Below are 19208 nucleotides of genomic sequence, written 5' to 3'. Positions count from 1 at the left end.
GTGTAGCCCATGTCCCTATTATCAAAATTGTCCTCAAGATGAGTTTTAATTTGCCATAAATACTTTATGCTGCATCCTTTACTACTGTATTATTCATTTTCTAGCAAAATGTGAGGCAAGTAATCTCACATGGGAAAAGACAGTAGACGGATATTAGCAAAGATTTTTATTTTTTTTCCTTTTCTAATCATCCTTCAGGGGTTTCTGGAAAGCAGGAAAGACTGCTGTTACTGAGAGAAAGTGGCAAGATCACCAAGAAGTATGCAGGAAGTATTTTTCCTCTATTGGGAAATACTTAGGATTTTTTAGTTTTGCTAATCCAGGTAAGAATAGAAAGTCAAAACGTGAATTACATATGAAAATAAATTCCCTTTCAGATCTGTGAAACATTTCATTTAGATTTCAAATATTCTTAAAGTTACTTCAATGAGAATTTCAAAAGAAGTCATCATTTCACACTAAAAAATCCAAAAACCTATTTATTTTCAAAAATATTCTATATTAACGGTTTTGGTTTTCTCTTCAAAACTTTACCATAAAAACAACTACTATGCTCTAACAAATTGCCACTTCAGAAACTTGCCATCATGCTAAATTTTTGTCATATTGTGAAAATACAGAAGCCTTTAAGGTGATTTGTTAATGCTAATCGTTCCTTAAAGTACCCCCAAACTGAACAACAATTTGAACCTCTCATTTTATTCTTCCTCAAATAATTTAACTCTTTAATCATTAGGCAGCTCACAGCAGAACAGTACTTCCTGGTGAACACACCCATGCACAAGAAAGTGGTCCACTTTCTCCAGAGAAAGTTCTTGACTTAATATTAATTTATCCTGACAAAAAGTACATTAGACCTAGCTCAAAGCACACACTGAAGTTATTGAGAATTTTTTTTCTATCTGATTAATGGGATCTAAATGGACTTCCTGAAAAAATAAAATAAAATCAAATCCTGATGTTTCCTAACAAACAAGGAACCTTCAATAATGGGGCTCAGAAAATGTGTTACAGTTTAGACCTTACAAAGCACTCTCAAATCTCCTGGTATTTCTCCTATCCCGCTTGGATCCTTCTCCTTCCCTCATTTTGAAAAGTATGTGTGAACAACCTTGCCTACCCTTAGCAGCGTATCACAGAGTCCATCCTTGTAGCTGGTCTGCAAACCTGCGCATCTCAGCCATGCTGCCTTTGGAGGCAGCTAGGAAATGAATAGATAATAACAACAACCAAAAAAAATGGAGTCCAGGATCCTGCACCAGCCCTACCGAAATTTGTTCCCTTTGAGCTAAAGGGTGCAGGTCTCCTGCATGATCTTTTGCGGAATAACTGACAAGAACAAAGCCCACAATTATTAACCTTTCCACTTGTTCCCATAGTTTATTGTGACATGACAATGCAATAAGCTTGAAGGTAATCAAAAAGCAATTTTGTAGTAGTGAGCTTAAAATGACAAACCTTTCCTTTTCTAAATAAATCACCATTATTCCCACATGGTCCATGCTTGACAAGTTTGTTTCCTTAGTAACAGAGTACTTAAACAGGGTTTGTGTGCAAAGATTATACCTTTAGCCACAGAAGTGAAAGAGGAAACAATAGGACAAAATGTGGTCCACCCACCTAAGTCTGTGATTTAAATATTTATCAGCAGGGTGATGGCAGAAGACAAGGATGTGCAGAAGCCCAGGTATGCCTATTCCCTCCATGCATTTTGTGCGCTTAGTGCAGTCTGTGGACTCTGAGGGGTTTTCAGATCACAGTGCCTAAACTGAATTTAACACTCCCTGATGTTTGTTCAATAGCTCACCTAATGTTGAGGTCAGCTGTCTTATAAATTATTGAGCAGATTAACAGTGTTAGGACTACAATATAAATAAAGGGTATGCACCAGACAAAGAAGACATACAGCGTGTCTGGCTGAAAGACAAAAGAGTGAACAGACAGAAGAAAAGATTAATACGCTGTGGATACATTTAAGAGCATTCTGCTTTGTTTCGTCAGTAATTAAATGACTAATTGCTCTGTAATAGTAAATGTGTTTGACTCTGGATACACAAAACTTGATGTTATGCGGTACTGAGCTCAGTCTACTGTTGGAGAAAATCCTTCAGCCCACTCCGTTTGTCGATGCCTAATAAATTCCTAGTTCTCTTCCATCAAATGTAGACAAGTCAAGCAAACACTGAATGGGCAGGCTTTTGAAAAATTTAGCTTGCTCTGTAATTAAACAAGGACAGCTTTTCTAGCAACAACTTAAATTGGTACAAAGCAGATTGATTTTAAGTCTTTCGGCAATTTTGTTAATATATTTTCCCCCTTGTCAGCTGATGGGTTTCAAATTCCCCTTGATGAGCAATTGCCATAAAAGGCTCTACACAGCCAGCATGTTGATAACTCTAAATATCATATAAATATTATATAACCTATCATTTTTACAGTCCTAGATTCAGCTACCAGCCACTGAGATACAAAAAACACTGAGCCAATATCTATAAAAAAATTCCCTGTGTATCCAAATGCCCCTTCCCTTCTGACCTGACCATTTCAGCAGCTGTCCCAAAGAACCAAATCACAGTTGTTTGTCAAGTGCCAAGTAACTTAATGTGTTGGAAGACAAAGAAAAGAAAATGGAATGTTTCTACTTCTTGTGTCAACATCAACACTTGGAAGGCAGTGTTGCTTGCTAACTGTAAGTAGCAGAGGCCCAGATCATTTCTGCTAAGAAATTAGCTGAATGAGTTTATGCCCAGATTCAAAACTTCATTTTGAATAAAGCTGGTGAGATTGTAATGGTGATGAATTATATCTGTTGTTTACAAGTAAATTTTCTCAGCATATGCAAAGGGATGTTTATAAATGAATACTAAAGTTGTGATTTATTAAAAAGTAGGGCAGTATATGTTCTTGCAGACATAGCTTATTTTAAATCTCAATCAAAAGCAACAGACTCCCAACATTCATTATGACTCAAAGTATTATTCATCAACACTTCTAAATTACCAGGAAGAAGTATTCACCCATTTCCTTACACCTTCCAGCAGCCATACAGCTTGCTCACAGGTCTGAATAGGTTCCTCAAGATTACAAAATATGCTGCTACTACCAGAATTATTGCAAAACACTACTGGCCAAGAGATGACAAGATGTGTGATCTGTTGGAGGTCACCTGATAGTTTATGGCAATGAATGAGGGGATGAATATTGACAGTTAAGTTACTTTTGAGGAGAGATTTCTTCTCTTCATCAAAGTCATCTGAAGTGTAGAGATGGGAAGGATTTATGCAATTCACTTCTGTTCAATCAGGAGTTCTCTCCAAGTGGCTGAGAAAACAAGGCTCACAAGCCAAAATGTAAGAGCTCCAGATGCAATCTGAAGAGCTGGTGGTTTCATTAGTTACCAAGAATTACCAAGAACAGTTGAGATGAACCATTTTACATAGTTTGTTATTGGCTTTCAAATAGTGACCACAACAACAGTGAGTCACTGTCAGAGATATCGGTAGCGTAGGAATGTTAGTCCCACAATCAAAAAGCTCTTTTCATGTATCTCCTGCCTCCTGAGCACCCACTCTCCCTCTTGCATCTTTTAGTGTAAACAACATTCAATATTGAGATGTAGGATGAAAATCAATACAGAGTTTTGCTAGTAAACCAATTTACCTCTATGCATGGGAAATAATGAACCCTATTCCTTTAACTCTGGAAATTAGGCTGTCTTTTTTTAAACGCACTGAAATATAAAACTTGCTAAATCTAAATTGCCGGCTTAATAACATATTTGCCCAAACATTCTTGGATGAAATATCAATTTGGAAGAGGCGCCAGATTAGATTCATCAGAAAGCATGTTGCAGAGTAATTTAGAAAATATTAAAATGTCAACTTCTCTCCAATCCTCCCTCTGAAATGCAAGAGAAGATATTGTTCAGCTCAATAATTCTATAGTGTTGGGGTTATTTCCCTTCCCCCACATTCTGTTCTCTTCTAATTGTCTCCTGCTATGGGAGAGGAGCAAAATGAGCCATTATTAGATGTTTTTTTACGGAGTGCTTTGTCTTTACCCTCTCTGATCAGGAGTGAAACTTTCCCCCCAAGTACAACTTCCACCTTCCTAAACCACGTACGGATATTAAATTCTGTTGTTCCACACACTCAGTGAGAAACTAGCAAAATAAGAAATGGTTGCACAATTTTTAAGAAATAACATTTTGATTTTCCATCTGTGACAACCCAATGTCTATCAAGTCTTTTGGTAAGAAAGTAGCATTCTGCATTGCAGGACTGAAGTGGATAAATATATTTGGGAAAAAAAATTTACTGTTTGCACCAATTTCAAGAACTGCAGTGCAGATTTATGCATTCCCTACTGGCAATTTGCATTAGCAATAATCAGATGAAAAAGCACAAGCCTGCGAGAATGACGTTTCCTTCTGCACTTAAGAAATCAAGTGTGCAAAGCTATTTCCTAACATTTTTTTAAAGATTTTTTTTATCCAATGATGTGTGATAGTCAGAGGTACCTGCAAACTACGCATTTAACCTGTGGTTTAGAACGCTTTTTTGTTAACAGCTAATAAGTTGACTTGGTTGACTTATTTACAATATTTTAGGGAACAGGATAAAGTGACTTGTGCTGCTAGACAAAGACTCTAGGTTACCATTCCTGACTCTTCTATAGTTTTCCTGTGTGATCTTTGGTAGATCACTTTTACCTTAACTTTGAACATGAATATTTACCACGTAACTGTACAGAGTATTCAGTAAGGGGAACGACCAGACCACCAAAGTAAATCTTTAAGCATGGAAAGGATAACCCACATTCAGATGTCAAGGTCATCAGAAAGCTTATGAACTATACTGGCAGGATTTAACCTCTGACAGGTAGATCCTGAACCAATTGGGAAAATAATAAACTGCATTAAAATACTAGGACTGAATCACTGATCCTTTGACTGCAAACTATTGATGCCAGTAACTCCTACACGTCAGGAGAGATCTCTCCTCCACATACTGACTGAGCCTATTCTCACTTTGCTGATAAATCCTAGAAAGATTCTGACTCTGAAAATAAGGTACCTTTCTACCACAACCCATGTGTGCCACTCTGCCTTCTGGCACTGGCAGTGCCCCTCCTTACTCTGGACTTCAAAATTTAGCCTGTACTAGACCGTACTAAACATGTACCACATGATGGATGCCCCCCCAGTCCCAGCATCACCCACACCCACCTCTCAGCAGGTCTGTCTGGTTGCCATATGGAGTCCAGCCCTCGAGCAGGAACACAGGGCTGCTGAAGGCTTCATCTGCTCTGCGGCAGGCATACCTTCACTGTAAGCAAGCCTTGCCGCAGAAAAGGCAGCAGCATAGTTTTAGGACACTCTTCAGGGTGCCTAAAGGTCTGTGCTGAAAACCACTTGCACAGAAGGAAGAGTTAGCACCCATATTCGGGCCTTTGAACACTCAGTTGCCAAGTAGCAACTTCACTGTCCCATGCTGGGTTTGGAGGCTCCTGTGGCAGGAGCTTGTCCCTCTTCAGGCAGCAGGGAATAAACTGCTTATAACAGGTATCACTCAAAGACAGAAAACTAGTAAGGAGTATTCCCTTTGCTTACTGGCCAGAGAGAGGATAACATCTTGAAGCTTGGGTGCCCTGTTCCAGCTGCTTTCATGAGACCACAAGCAAAGTCTTCTATTTACCCACAGAGATATTCGAGATCTGCAAAGTTGTGCTTTAGATCTCAGCCATCATAACTGTACTTCACAAGAAATAAGATTTGTGACAGGAACTGAAGTTTATAGACAGATCAGTGGCATCAGGCTATTAATTACCTACTGCCTGAAAGTCTCTTTGAAATGCAATGTGTAAGCTGTAAGGCTTATTAATAAATTCTCAGTTACCACACTGATGTGCAGTTCAAATGGTTAGAATAAACTGTTATTCTAGTCATTATTCAAATCACTAGAATAAACTGTAAAATCCTAGAATAGCATTACTGAGTGTCTGGCTGGAATCTAATCTCTTTTACAACTGAAAATAAAATCTTGATAATATATTCTAAATGCAACTGATATGCTGGTGTCCATCTGAATTTGCAGATACCTTGAGACACTGATTATGAGAGATGCGAATATCCACGGCTTCGAGACTTGTTACTTTGAAGGTTCATCAAGAGGACTAGGATACACATGGGACAGCACACTGAGAACAATGCAGCCAGCCCAATCCGAATGGACAATTTTCAACAAGTGGGGTAAGTCCTGGGTGTTCCTGCTGCTCCTGAAGTCAGCTCAGTGAGCATAAACTACAGGAGGATGCTGCAACACTGCCTCTGCTAGGGAGCACTGCAGCAGGGAAGAATCAGACTTATGAAGGCTGAATCATTGCAGAGACCTATATTCTGGAGAGTGCCTGATGCCCTGAATTGCTTTAGTAATCACTTTAGGTGCAACCGCTTTTAGTGAGTACTTCACCCTTCTGTGCCAGCATTTCTTACCCAGATATACAATTTTAGATTAATTTCTTGATTAGAAGCTCATAGTTATCCAAGTCCTTTGCTCATCAGTAGTGTGACATTCACAATCTGCCAACACACCACTCTGGGAGATTAAGTAGAGTAGATTTTAAATGGTATGTTATTGACATTTCAATTATTTAAGCTTTGGTAGAAAGTGACCAGATGAGGTTTAGATTATACGATACATCTCACAAAAAAGTTCTGCTGGAAAGGAGCAGATGAAAAGAAGGGGTAAAGGACGGTTCAGATGACTACAGATCATAGCTGAGAAGAAGAGATAGACAAGTTGGATAGATTCACTAGGGAGATAGAAGCACCTTATAAAATAGTCAAAGCGATACAAACACTTTTTCTAAATACCTCAGGAAGACAAAATACCTCAAGGAGGAAGCATGAAGCAAAAGGGCATTAGCAGCAAGCAAGAAATAAAAGGGCATTATCAGCCAAAAAACTATAGGTATAAATCAGCCACCAGCAAAATTAGTAAGCTAGTTAGGTGGTTTCTAATCACGAGAAGACCAAGCTTCTGGAAGACTTCCAGTGGAGACAAGACAACCTACTATTTGTGAATGGGGTTATAGCACATGCTTGCCAAAGCCAGCAACAGGGAGGACTCAGGGGCTCAGGAAATCTTGCTGAGCCCTGTTTTCCCAAGGAACACTAGCACCCCATGAAAACCAGTCATCATATTACTGTTACAAAAGTGTAAGATATAAAAGCATAAGACGTGATGTAAAAGCCTATGATTCCTGCTCATAGAAATTAACAGAGGGTCTCTCAGGGTTACACGATGTTCTGAGTGACAGTACCTGCATCCTGGATGGAAGGCCCTGACCACAAAGTGTCAAAACTACTGGAAGTCTGTCATTATATGAACCTCATATATATATAACTGTCATTATATAACAGTCTGCCTGTGTTTGCTTAAATCCTCATTGTAAATGTTCTGGGAGGTTAAGTAGAATGGAAGGTCAAAACAGCTGTCTAGCAACATTTCTATTCTTATTACTACTTATATTTTTACTATAGCCAGACAGAATGAGGTAGACCTTCTAACCAGCAATAAAATGTATGAGGTTTTTGATTTTCATCTACTAGGGTAATCTTTTCATTTCCAAATAAGTACATACACTCTGAACCTCTTGATAATGACTGCAGAGTGGGGAAGCAGTCAAGTATTCTTTTTTTTTTTTTTTTTTTTGTATTAATAATTATAATAATTAAAACTGTCACTGGTAAGCACTGAAAACATGATGGCCAAAATGTTCAGCCATGGATGTCTTAATCCAGACATCTAAATTCAAATCCAGCCAGATAAGCAGGGGATTCTTTTTAGCTGAGCATCTCTGGCTTCTAAGGGGCTGATCTACCGAAGAACTTTGATAATCACCTCATTTATGAACAACTGCAAAATCACTTGTCTTTTCACAAAAACACTTCAGCACATGCTTAAGTGCTGATGTAAACTGGGACATTATTTGGGAAATTAAGCTGAGCTAGGTGCCTAATTTAAGCATACAAGTTAAAACACTTTGGCATAAATTATGCATTTCTGTAAAGATACTCCTTCTCATGTAAACAACAAATCAGACATTTTTCTTACAGCGTAAAACCTCTAGCCAAAGTGTGAAGTTGAGGATATTCTCTTCAGTTTTTAGAGGCACGTTAACTGCCAGACTAGGAAGAATGCTCTGCCAAGAAAAAGCAAAAGATTTTCCAAATTTTATTCCTGGGGAAGAAGTTTGTCATGCTACCTGAAGCCGTGAAAAGAAAACAGTAAATATAATGAAGCATTAACACTCATCAGGCAGCATGTTTATAGGCAATTGTCTGCTTCACACACCTTGAATTGTATAATGAGACCAAGTGAGTTTTACTACCTATGAAGTAATCATCCTCAAATGAGCTGCCTGGAAAGTGTTGTTGTTATGAAGTTGAATTTGTATGTAAAAATAACGAAACAGATTTGAGTATTAAGCAGGTCCTTATTGGCAGGGCTGGAATCAATGGAAGCCAACCAGAAATTGCCTGTCTGATTTATCACAAAAGAGAGCGGCATCTAGGAAACCACTTTTTTACTCTTCTACAGACCCCAAAACATATTTTTTTAACTTGAACTTTCCTTGATTCATCACCCTTAGGGCACCATGAAGTTTCCATTAGTAGCTAATTGCAAAATTGTCCCTACCTCAACATTTGTAAATTCCTCTTTGGTCTTAGCTCCAACTGAATTCTTAGAAGCCTTAAAACAGGGTTCATAAAGCAGACAGTGAATTGACTGCCAACTAGAGAGGCTCAGTCTCAAAGGAGTGCAGAAAGCTCACCTGATATCCCCATCTGGAGAGCCAGAAGCAAGCCACAGACAGCAACTCAACACCAATCCAAAAATGGCAGCATTACGGGATAATGAAAGAAGAGCGTAAAACAGGCATCAAGCATGAATATAAGACAGGTTTTGGCTACAGGATCAGACATCACTTTTACAGCTTTCTCCAGAAGGATGACTGTGATGCAGGGGTGAATAAATGAAGTGTGTGACAAACCAGCAGCTCAGATGTTGAAAGTACTCTTCTCCCCCCAACTTTTCCCTTGGTCTTTCTCTCCTAAGGCTTAGCCAGTTCACTGTTCATTCAGCTGGCTCAACAAAACAGTCATCCTTTCCATTTTATGAAGAGACACGGATTCCTGGGTATGAAGATTTTCAAAGGTAGTAAAAAATCCTCAACTATTATTACTCACTGTAAAGATGGATGGTTGCAGCTCTGAGAGGAAGAAATGAATCTGGAGCTAAGTGACATACCCCTTAAGCTCCACGAGAAACCAGGCCTTCCAGACCTAGGTCCTTCAACTCTAACACCAGTCCCTTTCCCATCAGATTCTGGCAGAAGATCTCTTGGCTTGCACTGCTGGAAAAAAGACACTGCTAGGTTTGCTCTACTGTAACAGAAAGGCCAGACACAGATAACCCTGAAATGATTAACCAGTGTTAATTACGGTGTAAAGACGGTAAGTTATCTTCCTGCAAAATCTTCCCTGTGTAAGCAAAAAGAAATAAAATATTGTGTTGGACCAGATAATTGATGTCTGATTCCATCTCCTCTTTAGTGGGCGCCCTCCAGAGAGTATAACTAAGAAGGGCATCTCTACATGGAGAGAACCAGGCTAGTGAACATGAAAAAGTGGGTAAATTACGACATTTTGGCCCACATGTGGCACTCTGCACAATTACAGATTTTCTTTATAGGAACAGAAAAGGAGAAACCTGAGTGTTTTGTGAGTTGGGCCAGCTGTCATATGTAAAGATCTCATACATGCAGCCCAGAGGATTTTTTTCCTAAACAAACTTGCAATCATCTGTCTTTTTAAATATAACTTCTGTGACACACAGAGGAAAATCAGAAAGCGATGCTGAAAGCTTTCTATGCTCTATTAATCTTATTATGTAAATCCACTCCCCAATTGATATTTTCATTCAAAACTAGCACAAGATCAATCATTATTCCTCAATGTAAAGGGAAGCAAAACAAGTAGTATTCAAGCGAGTACTCTCATTTGGATTATTATTTTAATACAGCAGTATTGTCTGTAGGTAATTTTTAAAGCATGTTTGCATAGCAATTCTGGGCTGCTCCTTCCCAGAGGCTGTTTAGCTTTGTCAATATTTATTACTATTGCTTTTGTAAATACAATAGAAAGCAGAAATGTTTGACTTTAACCTAATAAGCAGATTTTGAGAAATGGACAACAAAATCGCTTTTCTGCTATTTGAGTTATCTGTTTCCATACCTAATAATACAGCAACAAAGGGAAAGCGAAACTCGCAAAGACTGAAACCCCATGGAAATACACGCAAAGCATTCTCAATGTTTTAACATGAGTTCTACCACCATAGGTGAGTATTAAATAGTTGGTTAAAAACTGCTTTTAAGGTAGTTAATGTAACACACACTCACGTAGTCCTATGGACATGCAGACAAATGTACATATTTCATTTAACTGCTATGTTCATTAAATACTTGGAAGAAGTGTTCCACAATGGTATGATCTATGAATTGTACTTGGTTTAAAGGCCAAACACAGGGTTTGACTCCACTGTGAATACTCAGACCTAAAGTACTCAAACCTAAACAAACATACAGAAGAAGATAATCGGAACAGCCAATAAATCAAAGCAACAGAAACTTTTTCCCCAGAGAAACGTATTAGTCATGTTTTCTCCAAAAACATTACCAGATTATGAATTATAGTGCAGAAGTACCTCGCATTTTCAAGTAAAACTTTTGATGAAACACCACAAATACACAGCATGAATTAATCCTCAAAGCAAAGAATTTCCAAGCAAAAAAGACAACAGTGGGGAAATCAAAGCAACATAAAGGGGATGTGATTTGCTCTAGCCAGGGATAGACCCGTGCACCAGTTCTGTGCACTGTTTGTGACAACTTGGGGAATCAAAGTACAACTTCTGAATCACATTTGACAGTTTAAAACTCTCACAGATTTATTGAACCATGGTATGCCACAATGTACAGGTTTACTGTTTCCTAGTGGAATTTACCACTACCTGGCCAAGACCGTATCATATATCTGCCAGACTGTCAGGGCTCTGAGTGCACTAAAATCCTTAATGGCCCTGACCAGCTTCACATGGGGCTTTTACCCACACCCATGAGACTACAAACTCTATTTAACCTCCCTCCTGAAGTATGCTGGAGGAGCACTGGTTTCCAGTGTAATTGTAGCTATGCCTGTTCCTGTGCTCCTTGATTCAGACATCAACCTGCAGACTAACTTCCTGGCTTGACCTTGGCCTTGGCCCTGCCACATCACTATGAGCCCGTGTGGCAAGCGCTGATCGTGACCTATAGATTGACTTCATGGTTTGATCTCAGACCTGTCTTGTCACCATGATGTCTCATGATCTGGATTCTTAATTGGCCCTGGCCACCACCTTTGCATGTGTCCTATTTGCCTTGCAAAGGTACTGTGGGATGTGGTGAAGCCCCTGCTCTGCTGGTTGTTATTGCTCTTGGCTCCCCATCCCTGAGGAAGCTGTTGGCTTTTGCTGTTCCCTGACAGAGCAGGAAAGATGCTGTAATAAAGCATTAGTGAAGATATTAATCATATATATTTAAGTGGCAGAATTTTCTGATAACGCCTTGGATGACACTAAGAGAAGAGGGTTTTCTTAATATCTTCACAGGTAAGAGGAGTTTGGAGAATGGAAAACTTCAACCTCAGAGCCAAGCAAAGAAAATACACTGCCTCCAATATTGGCATTGCCATTTAGAAACCTTATAGGACAGGTATTCAGAGCTGCTGAGCCAAACAGGAGGTGTTTGAGGCCAAACCTGAAAAACTTTCTATTGTATGTGGGAAGTGAAAGGTTGTTTCTCTATAGAACCTGTCAAGGCTGAATCAAACTTCGCAGAAGCAAAAAAAAAGAGCTAGGATTCAGAAAAAGTCAAAAGCCTGCATCCAACTTGACATTCACACGCTTGACGTGGTCATTCACTTTTCAAGGTTCACTACACATTTTCTGACACAGAACAAAATTCCAGGTGGGGGTGGGGGAAGAGTTTTTGAAAACTCACATGCAAAAGCACATGTCCCCATTTGGCACTGGGGAACTCAACGCGATCAGATTTTTCACAGTTCTGTTTTCAGCCAGTTTTGAATAGGATTTAGTTGCTTATAGTTGCATTTTGCTTATCCTTAAATGCTATGAGCATGTTTTGGGTGTCTGGATTTTATGGCTCAATTATTTTACTACGGAACAACTACAACAGTGTCCATGTTTTACCAAAGGAAAAAGGCAAGTAAATTTTCCAATTATCAAGGCAATGTAGCACTTGGTGTATATCATTATGAAGCTGTTAACAAAAATGCTACATTTTCATTAGCTAAAAGGCTATTTATCCCTAATGAGTTGTTAAAGACTAAGGGCAAAATTCTGCTTTCAGTTACACCAGCGTAAATGTGTAATCCATTTGAGTGCCTCTGGATTTATATTGGTGTCAGTGAAAGCAGAATTTGGCCTGGATGCTCTTGGATTTGACTTTGTAATCTATTTCCACTTTAAGAAAGTCATTATTCACCAGTAAGGACCAATCAATAACAGTAATACTGGGGGGGAAGGAGAAATCAAAGAGACTTCTTTTTTCCCCATTCTGTGGATACTTTAGAACACAATACACCTATTGAAATACAAACTATAGCCTAAAATGTGTAAAGCAAGACTGCTGTGCAGCCTAGATGCTGATGTGCATCTACATCTGAATGGCAACCACAGAACTTGACACTGGCCAATTTCTGGGGCTTCCCTTTTAAAATAACAGTAACCAGTAAGCAGGCACTTGACCAACAGTAGGAATGTGTTCCTGGGACCAGTAAGAGCCTTCTGAACCATAGCCCACCTCAGCAAAACATCTTTGACATAACATTCAGCCTTATTAAACATTTGAGATATAATATCTGAATTGTGACCTTTAAATTGGAGAAAACTTAGATTTGGTGGGAGTTTGCCACTGGCTTCAGTGAAGCAGGAATCTTGCCTTACAAGATTTATACTGAATGGATTGTACATGATAGCTTTATACTATAAAGCAAATTACAGGCATATAAGGGCCTTACATGCCATAACACGTCCATTAAAGTCAAATATGCTATGACAATGATGTTTATATGACTAATACACTTAAATATTTTAAGTGTCAAGATTTTGAAAAATTAATAGAAATTATAAATATGAAAAGCAAATGTTCAACAATAGCAGAGAATCTGTACAAATTATCTGAAAGTTAATGTGCTACCTCCTGTATGTGAACATAGCTCTGCTGGGGGCTGACTACAGGAACCTTAACAACAAAGTAGTTATTGATAGCTAGTGATAGCGTCCCATATGTGGTATGGACTAGTGATCTTCACAGCAAACATTCTAGTTTTATTTTTCATCAAATTTCTTTATGTTGCTTCATAATTGTAGCATGTTGTACCCGATTACACAAATGCTACATCTGGTCCCTTAGATGAATTAACACATCTGACTGGTAAATGAACTTCCACAGCTATTAGTGTAGTTCTGCATCCCATGGTTTTGCTGCAACTCTTTAAAATATTTGGAGTAATAGCTAAGATTCTAGGGCAGTGATTCCTTACTGATGCAATAGATTTCTCCCTTATTTAGCATTACATAAAACCAAGAAAGGTACTGTAGCCTCTACGGCTGCAAAAGGTAACATGTGTGAAAACACAACAGAAGTTAGTATTAAGGACTCAGAAATAATAGAGATGGGCATGAGCTGAGAGATTGATCCCAATGTAACATTTTCAAGAAGCCTAACAATTAGATTTAAGACGTCAAAATACTAAAGAGAAGCTGCAATAGCCAAGATTTTCAAAAGCTGTAAAAAGATCAACTTTCTTATGGTGTGAACACTATATTTCACAACAACATTTGTTAGGAAGTCTGCTGACTCTACAGATGCCTTAAGCTAAGGATACCTGACCACCCTAGGATTCCAGGTTGCATTTCTGGTCATCAGTGACTCTTACAGAGGGCAGCATAGCCTTTCCTCCCCCAGTCTGACCTCATTTCAGCTAACCTAATAGGTCTGTTCTTTCTAGAAAGTTTTGGAGGCAAAGATAAATTCTGTTTGCCATACTGTATTCTTGTACAGTAACAGTACTAAGTGTAACCAGAAAGCATCAAGTTCTTGCTTGCCCCAGTTTTTAAAAAACAGCAGATTGTTGCTAATACACATTTTTCCTATATCTTCCATGATAGGAATTCATCTATTCCTTTTATCATCTACTTTCATCTATGAAAGTATTTGCCATCAGTAAACAAAAAGTACAAATATAATTAAATACAAAAGAGAAGGGAGATGCCTTGCACTGTATGAATATTACCAAGGAAAATATTATAATAAGCATGAATAAAACAATGTTTACTGTAAAAGAAGTAGAAACATGCAGCTATATAAACATTTCTCAGTATTAGTAAACCCATGATTTCTTACTCTCCTTTTATGTACCTAGTTGAATTCAACTCTATAATCCTAAAAGCCACTAAACCCTGGAAAGTATAAATAAAAGTAGAGTCACTGAGGGCTAGCATTAATTCACATTACATGGCAGACAGCTACAGGTAAAATATTAATTTACAATAAACCACAGCCTTTAGGAATCAGTGAGTCCAGTCTGAATGTCTGCATGGAGCTGATGGGGACAAAAAACCTTTTTCGAGTTAAGAGAGGAGGTCCCTGTAGTGACAAAGACAGTATTTCAAGATGAAATGTCCCAGCATCTTCCTTGCAAAATATTCTTACCTTCTCTTGTTTTGATCAACAAGAACAAAAAGTTGCAAGCAAATAGCAAGGGACTAAAATCATGATACCACCAAACACACTTCGGTCCTTGTCCACATCAATCAGCTCTGCAGTTCATAACACATGTATTTTTATATTCTTTGGAGGTAAAGAAGCAATTATATCACTTTGCTACTGCCAGACTGGAGCACAACTAAAGGAATGGGTTTTCCTGGGTTATACAGGAAGCCTGTGACAAAGCAACGAAATTAACCTAGGACTCTTCGGTATAGTCCCTGGCCTCTGAACTATTTATTCTTCCACTCTTTGGGGTTAAAGGGTAGGAAAGCAGATCTATTTCTTTGATATTCTCTAAAGGAGAAAAAGGGAACACAGTACACGGGTTCATGAGGTTTTGTTATTTTGTCATTTGTGTTACTGGATGGTTGTCCACTGCAGCACATGTTAGTCTGTCACATGTTTTCAATCTTTGCTGAAATTCTTCATTTCTTTTGTTTCCACTTGCTTGTTTCTCCATTTTTTATCCTCACTATCTCTGCCATCTGGGCTACAGCCTATTTTCTTCCATTTATTCGCTCTTCCCCCTTTTAGCATGTTTATCACATCTTTGTATGGTGTCTCACTGCAGCAGAAGCCAGTGGAGGAACTGTGCACCTACTGCTGATGTGTAGTATACACAGAGGATAAAATGAATCCAACTCTTCTTTGCATCTTGGGTATCTGAGTAAGGGATAAATAAGGAGCCTAGCGATCTCTGGCTCTCATAGCTAGCTACCTGGTATTTGTATATCGAGGTTTAAAGTCTGGGGAGAATCTCAGCCACTGTAGAATTTGCTTTCAAATGCAAAGAAGTGAGAAAAAGCAGATTCAGTACTCTGGCTATAAGGAGAATGGTGATTTCAAAGCTGTAGGGCATAAAACTCAAGCCTTAACTGTTTTCAGGTTTTGACGAAAATGAACGTCACAGCAAATTAGCAGATATCCTTTGGAGAACATAAGTGAAAAGTCAGCCTTTAAAGATAGTCCAGGAAAGTGCTACTGAGGACCTTATAAGTGAGCAAAAGTACTTTAAAATCAATATAAAATGTCAATCATAACACACAGATTTCAGAACTGCAGTTGTGTCTGATGTGAAAAGTAAAGCTTGGAATCAAACCACCAAACTAATTGCTGTTTAAGACTTAGGAGAAGATTTGGCCCCAGGCCTCTAAAGTCAAAGACTAATGCAGTAAATATTCAGTTCCATATGTTGTTTGTCTTCCTTCCCCACTCAGTTTAACTTCCAAGTCTCATTTGACCTTTAAGAAGCATTCATTTCCTCATCTCTAACCTTAAAGAACTTGCATCAGTTTGGGCTTCCAGATGCCCTTGCTGCTTTATCAATCAGAAAGATTTGTTCTAAAGTATCATCCCAATCCTGTTCAGTTTGTGTCTTTTTACACTTACTTTCCCATTAGTCTATTGACCAGATTAAAAAGCAGACTCCACTGACAATACTCTTTGCAGAAGTCCATGAAATGAAACCTAGTATTTCCCACAAGGATCCTAGTATATTTACTTTAAAATTTCAGAGGGAAGCTGAATCCTATTATTGATATGCCACTGATTTATATCAGGAAGGCTCAACACCCAGATATAATTTATCTTGGCCTAGTGTTTGGAAAATGAAGCATTCAATATTGTGTCCTTTGACAAATGTATATAGGCACTGGATCCCAGAGGTAGCTCTAACAAATGGTTTTATTCTTGCATCATTCTAGAAATGCCTAAAACCAGCAGCTTCACAGAATTGCTTTTGTAGGTTCACACTAAGTAGTCTCACTGCTTTTGGGGAGAATTAAAACCAAACCACTAACCCTCAAGCTCAAAAGCTGCAGAACTCATTTATTTTTAAACAAAATAATTAAAAGAAAAACACTAACCACAAAGACTTCACCTTTAGAGTCAAACAGCATAATTGAATTTGTCCCTGGAAATCTTATTACAGTAGGGAAAAAAACCACACATTAAAGCTAGGGTTTCCCTTCCAAGCAAATGTTCCACCAAGAAGCAAGAATCTCTTTATTTGCTGTGGATGCAGTCATGTGTCTAATCTTACCATAAACACTGTATGACTCTGTTAGACTCATTTAATGGCAGCTCTATAAATAAAATCCCCTTGACCTAAAGTACCAGCTCTGCTGCTGCCATGATGTCAAGATGCTTACTGGAGCTGAGGGTGTGGGGCAAAGTCACAGAGCTGTATCCTGGCCTAGGAGACATGCTATTAACAGTTGAAACGTGGACCCCTCCTTCCCAGAGTGGCTCATGTTAAGCTGGGAGAGGGTGGTCTAGCACAAATTCTCATGTGGCAGGACACAACTTGTGAGCTGTTTATGAAATGCAGACTGCAGACAGATGTACAGGGATTGCCATCAGGATGTTGACATTTACAGTTGGAAGTGCTTTGTGTTACCATGGTATTCAGGGTACTTGGGGCACTGCAGTAGCTGTGTGTACATGTTTCTCAGAGGACTCTGGGCATCTGCTCGTTAATGCCTAGTTGTTCTTGGCTCCAGAACAGCCAGGTGGTAGGTCAGAGTCACCCATGTTCCATGGCGCCCAGGGGATGCATTCACCCTTCCTCGCCGCACCATGGGATTTTCCAGCAGGTGGCTTTAATCATCACTAGACACTATAGAGTATTTTCCACTGGCTACAGCCACAGAGAAACACTGACCTAAAAGAACCAGCCTTGCCTCTGTCCTTTTCCAGCTACCGCTGACCCGGATGTGATGAAAACTATTAGTTTTCCCAAAGACCTTATTTCCTATATACATAGGTTTCCTGCCAGTGACAGAGTTAAACTGGGCTCAAAGGATATAAAAATGCATTGCATTATTGGTCCAGAGAACAGGACTGGGCTCAGAAATTTAAGTTGAGCTTACTGTGCAACACAGGAGTGTGTCTAGCCAACTGGCTAGCTTGGGTAGCGCTGCTTGATTCTGCCTTGGCATTATCACTAAATTCTCCAGACAGTCTCAATACGCCTCTGTGGAGATGACATCATGATATCAAAATGAAATGAGACTATTTAAATGCAAGACTATCATGGTGCTAGTACAATGTGAAAATGAAACTAACTCAATGTAACCCCACAGGGAGCAAGTTACAGTTTGAGAGAGAAATAAAACAATGTAAATGCATGTTACACTGGACTTAAAGAGCCCACTGAGGCCAGGGTCTGTTGCTGAATTTGTTTGGGCATTCGACTTAATTTGTGTCATATATCTTGAGCTGGATGCATTGTTTTACTGAAGAGCTATTAACTAAAATTAACATGCAGGAAAGTATGTTAGCGTTCAGGCAGGGTTTGACCTAAGCTGTGAAAAGCAAAGACACCATGGAAGTCTGGCATTTCCTTCCTAAGTGGGAAATGTCACTGAAACAACTCGCTGATACAGAATCACACAATTATGAGTATTCTAGCATAGTAAAAGAAAGATGTTGACAAATTCACTGGAAACTAGAATGGGAAAACATAAATGATAAGAGAATGCAGGGATACAGTCTGAATTGAGGCTGGCTGGCTTAGGAGGAGGAAGTGAAAATGCAATGTCATCATAAAGTATTTGAAGGGCGTGAAAGAGCAAAAAGCTAGTTCTAATCCTTAGGGGAGCTATCTAGGTGTAATGGTGCAAAATTGAGAATAAGAACTATCAGTCTGAATACCTGAAACAGCCTTGCATTAGTGAGATCTGCTGGGCTGTGACAGGGTCTCCCTTGGAAACAGGAGGTTTCAGCTGGATCTGTACTAGGTGTGCTGGGATTCCTAGTACAGAAATACATGTTCACACGTTGCTTAGCGTAACAGCAGTGACGTACTCACAAAGCACATGCTGCAGCTGTCCTAAGCAATAGAAACAGAAATATATGAAAAACTTGGCTTTCTGACAGCCATGCTGGAGATGATGTTACGGACAGTTCACCAAACATCTTGAGGTCTCAGGGTCTGCCTAGGCAAAATTTCCAGTTGGAAAAAGGACATAAGCAGGTAGGCCCACAGGCATGGTTATCCTCCCACCGCAGCACATCCACAGCTCACCTTTTCCATATATTTAACAAGAAAAAATTCCCAGATGGTCACAAACCTTAAATGAATTAATGAGCAACAGGTCTACAAGACACAAAAATACTTTATTATCTTCTTTTTAAGAAGAACCCGAGACTTATCAGAAGTCTCACAGGAACAAGAAGGGACACTAAAATTTCCCCTCTACTTGCTAGTGACAAAGGGAAGGGATGGAGAGATACACAACTGATATCACCTAGGTCACCCTAGTTCTTTTATTGACATGCATTACTGCAGTGACAGAATACAGATG

Source organism: Balearica regulorum, chromosome 8 (assembly GCF_011004875.1).
Source record: "Balearica regulorum gibbericeps isolate bBalReg1 chromosome 8, bBalReg1.pri, whole genome shotgun sequence".
Taxonomy (NCBI): Eukaryota; Metazoa; Chordata; class Aves; order Gruiformes; family Gruidae; genus Balearica; species Balearica regulorum.
Note: the sequence above shows the minus strand (reverse complement) of the source record.